Consider the following 13,883-nt stretch of genomic DNA (forward strand, 5'->3'; position numbering starts at 1 on the left):
TTCCCTTAAACAAAAGATTTCAAAGGACTAACCGCCTGAGATATCTTTTGTTTCCCCTTCACAAAGTTTCAAAGGACTAATCGCCTGAGAACTTTGTCTTAACACATTGGAGGGTGCATCCTTTGTGGTACAAGTAGAGGGTACATCTACTTGGGTTGTTGTGACTGAGAACAAGAGAGGGTACATCTCTTGTGGATCAGTTCAAGTGGAGGATATATCCACTTGGTTGTTCAAAGAGAACAAGGGAGGGTACATCCCTTGTGGATCTTTGCTTGTAAAGGATTTTACAAGGTTGTAAAGAAATCACAAGGACCATGGGTCGCTTGGGGACTGGATGTAGGCACGGTTTGTTTCTGAACCAGTATAAAACTCTTGTGTTTGTCTTCTTCTTCCCTACACTTTTAATTTTCGTTGTGCACTTTAATTATCGCTTTTACTTTTGGTTAAGTTTCTATTTATGTTCTTTACTTTCTTAACACTATAGTAAAAGCCTAATTGATTTTAGTAATATTAAGAAGGATAAATTTTTTAATTAGTAAAGGTTCATCAATAATTAATTCAACCCCCCTCCCCTTCTTAATTATTTCGAGGCCACTTGATCCAACACAAAAAACTTTGGAGGGCCCTCAATATCACCCACAACCACACCCCTTGCATTCCACAGCAGGTAAAAACCCTCATGCTATGGTAGAAATGGAAAAGTTGGATCATCTTGAGGAAAGGCTCAGGGCCATTGAAGGAGGTGGAGATTATACCTTTGCTAACCTAGAAGAATTGTTCCTAGTACCCAATATCGTCACCCCTCCTAAGTTCAAGGTGCCGGACTTTGACAAGTATAGGGGGACTACTTGCCCCAAGAACCATCTAAAGATGTATTGTTGGAAGATGGGGGCATATGCAAAAAATGAGAAACTGCTGATACATTTCTTCCAAGAAAGTCTTACTGGGGTAGCTGTCACTTGGTACAGTAACTTGGAACCTTCCTGAGTCCATTCTTGGAAGGACCTAATGGTTGCCTTCATTAGGCAATATCAGTACAATTCTGATATGGCTCCGAATAGGATGCAACTATAGAACATGGGTAAAAAGGGGCACGAATCTTTCAAAGAATACGCCCAAAAGTGGAGAGACCTGGCAGCTCAAGTGGCACCTCCAATGACGGAGAAGGAGATGATCACAATAATAGTAGACACATTACCAGTGTTCTACTTTGAAAAAATGGTAGGGTACGCACCTTCAAGCTTTGCGGATTTGGTCTTCACCGACGAAAGGATCAAAGTGGGTCTGAAAAAGAGGCAAATTTGATCATCCTGCTTTGATGAATGAGAAAAATGGGGCAAATGAAGAGGATGAGAATGAAGAAGGAACCCATGTTGTGGCTGCCATTCCTACATGGCCAAACTTCCCACCAACCCAACAATGTCATCGCTCAGCCAATATCGGCCTTTCCCATTACCCACCACCCAGCCATCCACAAAGGCTATCCCCAAATCATCCACAAAGTTTGTTGGCCGCACATCCAATGCCAAGCGCAAACCAAAACACCAACCAAGAAATGAATTTTGCAGCGAAAAAGGCTATAGAATTCACCCGAATTCCGGTGTCCTATGCTGACTTGCTCCCATATCTACTCGATAATTCCATGGTTGCAATAACCCCAACCAAGGTTCCTCAACCTCCATTTTTTCGAGGATACGACTCGAACACAACATGTGCTTATCATGGAGGGGCCTCGGGGCATTCCATTGAGCATTGTAGGACCCTGAAGCATAAGGTGCAAGGTCTAATTGATGCGGGCTGGCTGAAATTTGAGGAGAATCGCTTGTGAATGCTGACATTCACAAGATATGGCACACATGGGGCAATTTGAAGGTTGATGCTAGATGTCTTTAATGACTCATTAGGATTTTCAAGTTTATGCCATTATTGTAAACCACGGTTACAATGCTAAATAATATGGATAAATTTGACATCCTTGTCTCTCTCATCCTCTCACATCTTTGCTTATTCAACTTCCACTGGAATGTGAGTGTAATCCATTGGTTTGTTTGCTCAAGCGACCTATGCTCCTAAGTTTTTTGACTTCCAAGACCGTTCAATCAGAAATTACTCATGCTACACATTTGGTGAGGGTGCTGTAAACAAGGAGTAAATCAGAAAAGTTCAAAAAGAAAAAGAAAAAAGCATTTGATTGACTGTGTTTTAAAGTAAAAATATAGACATTCATGTGACCTCATTTTATCATTCCTGACAGTTTGTCTTTTTGAGAGAGAAGTGAGTTATCAAAAATAGGAGTCGTTTGACTTAATTCGTCAACTGAAAAATCCTTCAACTGTTTCTCGTCCTAGAAAATTCTTTTGAAGAATCAGCCGCTTCTTTTATTCTTCCTTGCTACAAGGTTGTGGAAACAAAACAATGATTGATACCTCAAATCCCTACACTGGGGCAATGAGGGGCACTGTGCATGAGCCTCAGGCGAACCTAGGGGCAGGTCAAAAGTTCTTACCCGTCGATGTTTTAAACAAAAAAAGGGAGTGACTAACCCCGGGATTTTAGTGGATTGATTAAACGGCTCCATCGTCGTCACTCCAAAATTATCAAGTGAGTAAATCAAATAGGACATACACTTTGAGGGAGTTCCCGAAGAGATTTGCAAAGATAGAATGAGGTTGCATGAATTATCACTTCTTTCAAAAGGACAGTTAATCTATGTCTTCCAAAAAATCAAATCAAAATCAAATAACAAAATAGGGAAAGAATGTCATGAACATCGTACAACTTTCCATTACATTGCATTGTTGCATACGAAGTCCGCATTTACCGCATTTCAAGACCAAGGTTGCATGCATCTGGATCCCTAAAAATCATGTTAACTGCATAGATTTCCATCATCTAATGTCCAATCTTTTAAATTTGGGATGACCGGCCCTCTCGATGAGTGAATCTCTTGCTTTCTCATAAAGGTGGACCCTTGGGTACTAGTACCTATTGCCTTTAGAGGGATGCACGCCCTCGCCTTCAGAAAGCTGCATGCCCTCACCTTCAAAGGACTGTGCATCCTCGCCATCAAAGGGCTACACCCCTTCGCCTTTAGAGGGTTGCACGCCCTCGCCTTTAGAGGACTACATGTCCTCGCCTCAAGAGGGCTGCACATCCTCGCCTTCAGAGGGTTGGACGTCATCGCCTTTACAAAACTACATGTCATCGCCTTTAGAGGGCTACATGCCTTCGCCTTTAGAGGACCACACGTCCTCGCCCCAAGAGGGCTGCACGTCCTCGCCTTCAGAGGGCTACACGCCCTCGCCTTCATAGGACTGCACGTCCTCACCTTCAGAGGGCTACACGCCCTCGCCTCCAGAGGACTGCACGTCCTCGCCTTCAGAGGGCTACACGTCCTCACCTTCCGAGGGCTACACACCCTTGCCTTTAGAGGACCACACGTCCTCGCCTCTAGAGGACTGCACATCCTCGCCTCCAAAGGGCTGCACGTCCTCGCCTTCAAAGGACTACACGTCCTCGCCTTCAGAGGGCTGCACGTCCTCGCCTTCAGAGGGCTGCACGTCCTCGCCTTCAGAGGGCTGCACGTCCTTGCCTTGAGAAGGCTACACGTCCTCGCCTTCAGAGGGCTACACGCCCTTGCCTTTACAGGGCTACACGTCCTCGCTTTTAGAGGGCTACACACCCTCGCCTTGAGAGGAATGCATGTCCTCGCCTTCAGAGGGCTACACGCCCTCGCCTTCAAAGGGCTGCACACCCTCGCCTTCAAAGGACTACATGTCCTCGCCTCAAGAGGGCTGCACGTCCTCACCTTCAGAGGGCTGCACATCCTCGCCTTCAGAGGACTAAACGTCCTCGCCTTTAGGGGACTGCACGTCTTCGCCTTCAGAGGGCTTCATGTCCTCGCCTTCAGAGGGCTACACATCCTCGCTTTCAGAGGACTACACATCCTCGCCTTCCGAGGACTGCATGCCCTCGCCTTCAGTGGGCTACATGTCCTTGCTTTCAGAGGGCTCCACATCTGTGCCTTCAGGGAACTCAAGGTCCTCTGCCCTTAATGCTTAACGAAGACTTGTGCTCCCAGGTGAGGGGCCGGTAGTTTCCTTTTATCAGTTCCTGGGCCACCCCTCTGATCTCGGAGGAGGGCCAACTGTGCGAGCACAACCAGTGGAGGAGGCAGGTCTCCAGCTTTGACGAGGAGGCTATCGCACAACTACTATGCATATCGGGGCAAGATTTCGCTTAGACCACTGCAAGGAGATGAGTACGGATCCTATGCACCAACATAACCACTCTTACGCAGATATGGATGATGTTGCTACTTAGGAACATTTTGCCCAGCGACCGCGACTCCGATCTCCCCCTGCTGAAGTGACAGCTGGTTTATGCCATCATGACATAGGTAAGTATGCACGAGGCTCAACTGATTTCTGACGCCATCTACTGTTTGTAGGGATCGCGCTCACAAGACATCCAGTGGATCCGAAGAAGTCCAACAGGGTCCTAGGGTTTCCAGCTCTGATTATGGGCCTCTGTCAATTCTACAGAGTGCCCGTCGCCCCCAGCAAGGTCATCAGGCCCCCTATTAACAGGTCTTTCATCAAGAAGTACCGTGCCCCTAGGCAGGCGCAAGGCGAGGCACCACAGCAGCCTAGGGACGACCAGCAGTGGGCAATAGACACACCGCCACCACCTCCAAAGTCCACCTCAGCTCATCTACGAAGGCTGGAGTGTTGCCTACGACATGTGGCCGACCAGCAGGCGACCAAGTCCAAAGCCAAAGGTAAGTGAAAGTACTAGGCCTGTGACCGACAAGTCATCACGCGTCCGGTTCAAGACGTTAAAGAAGCGCTACTAGGAGGAAGCCTAGTACCTTTTAAATTTCTGCTTGTTATTTTTTCACCTATGTTTCTCAAGTCATAGTTGGACACGCCTAGTTGCTCATGATCCTAGGAATTTAAATAAAACAAGAACAAGCTCGGAAGGTAGTCATACCTCACAAAATATATGTATGTGTGTTTAGGTAGCGAAAATATCTTAGATACGCATGTATGTAATTTAGGTAGCAAAAAAATACCTCACAAAAATATACATATGTTTAGATAGAAAAATACCTCATGAAAAAAAAAGTAAAATAAAAAAATAAATTGGTTAGCTAAAAAGCCAACATGCTTTTGAAAGGAAATGAACATGCCATTCAGAACACAAGGTTTTTGAAGAAAAATGTGTATGCACCTAAAGGGTGAATGTTGTGAAATTTTTCCCAAATGCCCAAAATGGACTTGAATGGATGCATGAATTGATAAAAGAGCATGTTTGGAAACACTGGATTGACTTAAATAGGAAAAATGAATCATGAGCCCTAGTGTCACATGACCATAAAAACTTGATGCTTGAGTGTCCACATGGGTGCATGCATGACGAGTTTTGCATAAAATTTCCAAATCATCATTGTTGTATGTATGCCATGAAAATAAATGTGGGACATCCCCTTTATCCCTAAACCGCTAGCCAAACCAACACCCTGACATACATCATGTACGGCTGTTCTGCAAGCCTTTTGAGCCAAGACCTCAAACCACCATAAACCTTGACCCAGGATGAGAATTTCCATCCCTGTCCTCGGAAGAAGGAACATTGGGGTCTCCTAAGAAAAAAGTCATTCACTATTGAGCTGCTAACACGTTTCCAAAACAAAAAAGTTCCTGATCAAAGATCAAAAGAAAACAAAAGAAAAAGAGAAATTCCCAGTCAAAGATCGGAAGAAAACAAAAGAAAAAGAAAAATTCTTGATCAAAGATCGGAAGAAAACAAAAGAAATATACAGAAAGGTCTTCGGACTAGACAATATTTGAACAATACATAATTGTCACAAGAAAATAAGAAAAGAAAGGAAACCACGATTTGAAGTGGTCCTCTCCCTTTGATTGCCAACCAAAATCCTGTGCGCCGGCAACTTTTTTGCCCTGCACTAAACAAAAACAGAAAAGGAAAAGGCCAAAACACTGAGAGCCAAATTTCCTACCAAAAACACTATTCCCAAAAAAAGGGTCCTATTGATCCGTGATCATGCATGTAATATTTGATTTGATTGGAAATGATTTGCAAAATCAAGTCATGACATATCTATGGTTCGGAATTAGGATAAAACACTTGTCTGTGTGAGGTTTATACACTCTGAGTGATTTTCTTCTATTTCAGTTGGACCCAGTGTTTCCTCTAAATGGTCAGTTAGAAATCAAACGCTGTTATCCAAAATCTCATTTGTGGTTATGAGAAAATTTTATCAGCATACTCTCCTTGCCCAACAGACACATTATTTTTCACCAAAAATTATATGTTGCTCTGATCAGTTGGAGGTTTTGTTTCTTTACTAAAGCCTGTTCATGTTTTAGTGAAAGAACACCGAGACTATTTTAGTCTCACAAAAGCAAGAACTACATAGGTCTAAGTTTCTCATCTCAAATTGAGGATACGTAGGAGCAAAAGCCCCACTTTTGTCGACCACCTCTTCCTGTTATCATGACCCGTGGGTCCGGTAGCATGTGGAGACGCCTTACGATTATCTGCACCTCATCATTTGGAGACCCCAAGTCCGATTGACAAGCGGAGACCAATGTGGTCGTCTGCACCCTTTTCGGAGATGTCAACATCTTCTGCCCGAGACTCTTTTGGTCTCACAACATCTGCTGATCCTGACCCTTGAGTCAGGCGACAGGCGGAAATACCCAAAGTGGTTATCCGTACAAAGGCAACATCTGCTAATCCTGACCGATGTGTCAGGTGGCAGGCTGATATACCTAAGTGATTATCCGTACAAAGACAACATCTGTTGATCCTGACCCATGCGTTAGGTGGCAGGCGGATATACCCAAGTGATTATCTGTACAAAGACAACATATTCTGATCCTGACTCATGCATCAGGTGGCAGGCGGATATACCCAAGTGATTATCTGTACAAAGACAACATATTCTAATCCTGACTCATGCATCAGGTGGCAGGCGGATATACCCAAGTGATTATCCATAAAAAGACAACATCTGTTGATCCTGACCCATGCGTCAGGTGGCAGGAGGATATACCCAAGTGATTATCTGTACAAAGACAACATCTACTAATCCGGACCCATGCGTCAGGTGGAAGGCGGATATACCCAAGTGATTATCCGTACAAAGACAACATCTACCGGTCCTGACCCATGCATCAGGTGGCAGGAGGATATACCCAAGTGATTATCCGTACAAAGACAACATCTGCTGATCCTGACCCATGCGTCAGGTGGCAGGTGGAAATACCCTAAGCATTTATTCGTACACACACAGTTCTGTTATCCCGACCTGTGAGAAGTCAGGTAGCATGCAGAGATACCCTAGGGTTATCCGCACACACACACACAAATCTGTTACCCCGACATGTGAGAATCGGGTGACATGCAGAGATACCCAATGGTTATCTGCACACACACACACACAAATCTGTTACCTCGACTTGTGAGAATCGGGTGACATGAGGAGACACCTAAGGGTTATCCGTACACACATTTATGCTACCCCGACCTGTGAGAAGTCAGGTAGCATGCGGAGACGTCCTATACAATAATCCGCACACATTTCAAAGACAAAAATGTCTTCAGTCATTGCATGCCTTCAAGGCGACAATGTCTTCATTTGCATTTCGAAGACGATAATGTCTTCACCTTAAAAACTTCAATACCTTTTTCCCATGTGCTTCGTAGGACTCGACGTCCTTTGTTTGTATGCTTTTAAAAAAAAGAGTGAAAATAAAAATTAAAATGAATTAAACTAAAAATGAAGGAATTTCAATTTCTTCATGCCTTCACGGATTTTACTGCTTGGATTTGCGCTAGTGGCCGGTCGGGTAAAGATTAAACTCCAACGAAATTAGTGTCTTATCTTTACTTCCCTTTTATCTCCAATAAAAGATAAGTAAAGAGGGGCAACTGTCATACCCTAATTTCGCCCGAGGACCATTGTTTGTCGGCATGCGACCTCCGTTTGATCACTTCAAAATGTTTAATACCCATTGCCACGGAATCCGTAAAGTTCCAGGATGTTTCGAAAAGAAAACAACCCAAAACACAAAAGTGGGGGGGGTGAACTTATCAAACACAGGGGATGCACTCAGGAAACTTCATCCAGAACATTGTAAAAGGTGGGGTGAACTTATCAATTATGGGGTGCATTCAGGAATCTTCCTCAAGAAGCCTCTGGGCGGTAACCACCTTCATTTTGTTAAAAAATGGCATCCGGGGCTTCCGTAAATTTTCCAAAAACCTTGGGTTGGAATATTTCACTTAATATTGGTGAAAGGGAAGGGAAAAAAGAGGAAAATCATGTCTGAAATGCTCCCGTAAGGCTTTTGTTACTTCTCCGTAAAGTACGAAAAGGGGGTGAACTTAGTAATTGGGGTGCACTCAGAAATCTTCCTCAAGAAGCCACTGGGCAGCAAGCACCTCCCCATTTCTCCTATAAATAGGGGGAGGAGGCTGAGTTTCAAGGGTCCATGACCCCTATGCTATGCATTTCAGTTGTTTTGGGGAGAAAAAACGTGTTTCCGTGAAGAAAATCCAAGCCGAGGTGCTTCCGTAATGCTTCTGAGACGTTTCTGTGAGCAAATCCGTGAAGATTTTCTGTCGTTCTTCACCATTCTTCATCCATTCTTCATTCGTTCTTCGGTCTTCAACCGGTAAGTGTTCGAATCCGAGACTTTCAATTCATTTCTTGTTTTGTTTGTTTTCATCTTCATCTCATTCACTTTTGATTTTCTTTTCTTCCGCTTTTAACGAGCTTTTTACCGTTTATTTAAGTTGTTATCTCGCCTAATAATTGATAAAATAAATTTCAACCGATCATTTGTGTTGTAATCTCGTTTAATCACTATTAAAATAAAATCCAACCGATCGTTCACGTTGTAACTTCAGTTAAATAAAAAAAAAGCAAAATAATAATAAAATAATCAAAATATCTAGAAAAAATAATAATAAAATAATTAAAAAAAATCAATCAGACGTTTTTCTTTGAAAGTTTCCTTGAATGAATTGACTAATAATCAAAGTGAAACTAAGGCTAAAATCAACTAACAAACCAAGCTTTGTCCTCAAGTCACTCAAAACCGTTTTAAGGTCCAACGCCTTAAAACAGGTCCTCTTTGCTTTTATTGGTTAAAATGGACCATTCAAAGCATAAAATCAACACATAAATTTATCACTTTTGTAAAAACTATGTAGGTCTGAGTTCCTCCACGCAATTGAGGATACGTAGGAGCAAAAGCCCCGCTTTTGTCTACCACCCCCAAGAGATCGTTAAATGGTCCAACGCCTTAACGTTTCTCTCCTTTCAAAACCAAGAAATTGTTAATGATCCAACACCTTAACATTTCTCTCCTTTCAAAACCAAGAAATTGTTAATGGTCCAACGCCGTAACTTTTCTCTACTTTTCAAAAATCAAAAGATCGTTTAACGGTCCAATGCCTTAAAAGACTTTTGTTCGGCTAAAATATATACACCGGAAAAAGATAAAAACAACTTAACCAACGTTTAGTTTTGAAAGAACTACGTAGGTCTGATTTCCTCATCGCAATTGAGGATATGTAGGAGCGAGGGAAACACCCTTGTCGACCACAAAAAGATAAAAAATACAAAAATGCCCATAAAAAGAAAAAAAACATAAAAAAGTGGGAAAATACATAAAAATAGAAATAAGGGAAAATACGTAGTTTTGAAGTCATATTTGCACACTTGATTGAAAGCTGTTGTCCTTTGTGACGGACGCGTGGGGTGCTAATACCTTTCGTGTGTGTAAAAACAACTCCTGAACATTTCACGATTAAAGTTCCTAGACCACACGTTCCGGTTTTTCCGACGTTTTCCTCAAATAAACGTTGGTGGCGACTCCGCACGCCTTCCTCCCTTGGAAGACGCACTTGTTAGTCGATGAATACGACTAACATTTTTATATAAAACTTGTGTAAATTGTATCAAACTCCTCCAATTTATGGTTATTTTGTAGTGTTGTAATTACTTTTTGTTAAAGATAGGTAATAAATACGTAGTACTCCCATTTTGTGTATTTAATAATCATTTTCTCTCAATTTCAGGATAATTAGGCAAGTTTTGATGTGCTGATTTTCACCATCTCGCTAAGCCTATCTGTTGGCTTAGCGAGTTATCTGCTGAGCACAACAATCCTCGGCTAAGCGCGAGGTAGAATTTGGAAGAAGGATGAGCTGTGCTTGTTCACTGAGCGAAGGGTCATCCCGCTAAGCGCACCGCTTCGGTACATCCACTGAGTGAGAAAAGCCGCGTTAAGCCGAAATTCACTAATGCGCGCTAAGCAGTTCAGAATTGCGCTAAGCGCACAAGCACGAACAAAGCCACCTATTTAAGCCTGAAATCAGATTTTGGAAGGGAGTTTGGCCTTTTCTAGAGAGAGAAAGGTCCAAGTTCCAGAGAGTTTGAGAGATTTTGTTGTGTGAAGATCTACAAAGACCAGAGCTGGAAGAGGAAGTCGTCCTAAGAGCTTGAGATGCGTTTGTGAGTGATTATGAGGTCCTAAAGGAGGAGGAGACATCCCCACTACTTGTTGTCTACTTGTCTTTGTGCATCATTGATGCAATCCTACCCCCAAAAGGCATTGGATAGAAGACTCCAAGAAGATTGGGCTAGAGATGCAAAAGAAGGCCCTAAGGTTCTCATGAGCCTTAGGGTAGATTTTGGGCCCATGGGCTAAGTATGAGCCCACTTATCTTTGTACATATTAGATTAGGATTTCATTATTTTTGGGCCTTGTATTTAGGGATCCATAATGTAGGTAGGGTACCCTAGAAATGTAGGATTTTTCAGCCCTTGTATTTTAGGGCACCTAGACTAGTTTTTGTATTAGGGGTAGTTTTGTAATTTCACATGCATTAAGTGAATATTTGATGTGTGTTGAGAAATAAATTTAATTGAATTGGGAGAAGCCCAATCCAATTAAATTTTAGAGGGGGAGGTGAGCATTTGCTTGCTACACCCCATTGCCACATCATATAGTCACACTTTGTGCATGTCCATCATGCTTAACATGCCTCATGACACCTAAGCACACTTAGTGGAAAATCTTGGACTTGATCTTGGATTAGTGGGCTGAACCATAGCTAAAATTCACTAATCATAATTAGTGAAATTTTGGCTCCAAAATTTGGCTCCACAAGAAATTTGAATAGAAATTCAAATTTCCCTCCAATTTTGTGTGACACTTAGGCTATAAATAGAGGTCATGTGTGTGCATTTTTTTGAAATTTGATCATTTGAAAATTAAACTTCAGATTTCAGAGCTCTTTTAGAGCACAAAATTTCGTGCTCTTCTCTTCCTCTCCCTTCATTCATCTCCTTATTCCTCCAAGCTCTTATCCATGGCCTCCTATAGTGGTGAGCTTCTTCTAGACTCATCTTCTCCTTGAAGTGGCATCTCCTCTCTCTCTTCCTTCTCCATTCCACTGCCATTCATCTTCCAAGAAGCAATGGAATCCATTGATGAAAAAGATCCTAGGCCTACAAGCTCTAATAGAGCTTACATCATGTTCCTTCCCCCTTGAAAAAGATTTGACCTCAAATCCATAGGTTCTTGAAACTCGGGGATTCTTTCCTCAACACCTGTAAAAAGAATAAAAACATATGTATTAGTGATGTTGGGTATGTTAGAGTAGGGTAAGGACTGAACCTTTTGTAAACGTTTGTTAAGTCATTGAAGCCCCAAATATCCCTTATACATGGTGGAGTAGGCCACTCAGGAATGACCTTTATTCTCTTAGGGTCCATGGGAAGCCTTTGATTACTATTTAAAAAGTTAAGGAAAGTAATGGAATAAAACATACCTTTTACTTTATTTTCATGTTGATTATTCCTACAAAAAATTATGACAAACCTAAAGTGTCCCATATGAGCACCTAAGTTTGTATTGAAACAAAAAATAAAAACAAACCTACCTAATGAGTCCCTATGTACATAAATCATGAAGATGTTGGGTGCATGAGTGATTTTACAAAAGAGGGTTGCACCACTCAACACATTCATCATACCACCTATCATAGGGATTTGGTGCCTAATAATACCTATTTTGGGCACCAACAAAGCACAAGGGTTTATGCTCTTGCGAACCAAACCCCCATCCAACAACTCCTTTACTTGAGGAATAAACTCAAGCCCAAGAGGTGTGGCAATGCTAACAAGTGTCTTTTTACAAAGGAGAAAATGTGGAAGTTCTCTAAGAGGGGAAATTTCTTTAATATTTGTCTTTATTTCAAAATGCCTTTCCTTCTTAGCTAACCTCTTGGAAGAGACACTTACCTCCTTACACTCCTCCTTAACCATTAAAGGTTGTCCTTCTTCTTGGGGGTAGATTTCTTCACTAGATTCTTCCCCTTTTGCTTCTTCACTTTCACTAGAGGAAGGTGAAGTAGTAGCCTCATCTTGGCTACTATAAATTTTTTGGCTCCTCATAATCATGGTTTTCTTGGTGGGGCATTGAGAAGTAAAGTGTCCTCTTCCAAGACATTTAAAGCACTTCATGGAGGTAGTCTTCTCTTGCATACTAGCCTTAAGGGGTTGCTTTTCTATTGTCTTCCCCTTATAATCTTTGGGCTTAGAAGGAGTCACCCCTAAGATGCCTTGACCTTGGTCTTTCTTTGGATAAGAGTTAGAGCCATAAGATTTTGAAATAGAGTTCCTTTTAAGTTGTTGCTCTATCCTTATTTCCCAATATAAGTTAGCCTCTACATTGTCCTTCCCATGGAAGTATGAGAGGTTAATATTAGCCTCATGAGGCTTTCTTTCCTTTTCTCTCCTATGGGAGTGAGGTCTAAGATGTGACCTATGTCTTTCTTCGTAATAGTCATGAAGTTCTTCACTTAGGCTCTTGCAAGAGTTATGATTACTATAGGAGGCTTGCTTTTCTCTTTTCATTTCTTTCATTATTTTTCTTCTTTCTTCCTCTCTTATTTTCTTTCTTTCATCTTGACTTATTTCTTCCACTCTTTTTTTTTCCTTTTTCTTTTCTCTCTTGTTTTTCTTTTCATAACTTGAGGGAACTCAACTCCTCTAAGATTCTAGATAAAGGGTCTTTATGACTGTAGAAGCAAAGCTTCATGATGAATCAAGAGTGATTCAAAGATGTTTTGATGATAACAAAGATGATAACAAAAGATGATGACAAAGGTGATGACAAAAAGCTCAAAGGTCAATCAAAGAATGAGTTAAAGATGTTCAAGATAGAATCAAGAACACTTCAAGATTCAAGAGGAAAGTTGAATTTAAGAATCAAGATTCAAGAGATCAAGGTTCAAGAATCAAGATTCAAGAATCAAGAAAAGGCTATTCAAGAATCAAGAAAAAGCTTAACCAAGATAAGTATGAAAAGGTTTTTTCAAAAACTGAGTAGCACATGGATTTTTCACAAAACATGTTTACCAAAGAGTTTTTACTCTCTGTAATCGATTACCAAATAATTGTAATCGATTACCAGTAGCAAAATGGATTTGAAAAAGTTTTCAAACTGAATTTACAATGTTCCAATTAATTTCAAAAAGTTGTAATCGATTACAATGTTTTGGTAATCGATTACCAGTGCCTTTGAACGTTGAAATTCAAATTCAAATGTGAAGAGTCACATCTTTTCACATAAAAGCCTTGTGTAATCGATTACACTAATTTGGTAATCGATTACCAATGATTGTTTCTGAATAAATCAAAAGATGTAACTCTTCAAAAGGTTTTTGACTTTTTTAAATTGGTTATAAGTTTTTCTAAAAGTTATAACTCTTCTGAATGGTCTTCTTGAGCAGACATGAAGAGTCTATAAAAGCAAGGCTTTGTTTTGCATTTTCAT

The sequence above is a fragment of the Glycine soja genome, chromosome 1 (genome assembly GCF_004193775.1).
Source record: "Glycine soja cultivar W05 chromosome 1, ASM419377v2, whole genome shotgun sequence".
Taxonomy (NCBI): Eukaryota; Viridiplantae; Streptophyta; class Magnoliopsida; order Fabales; family Fabaceae; genus Glycine; species Glycine soja.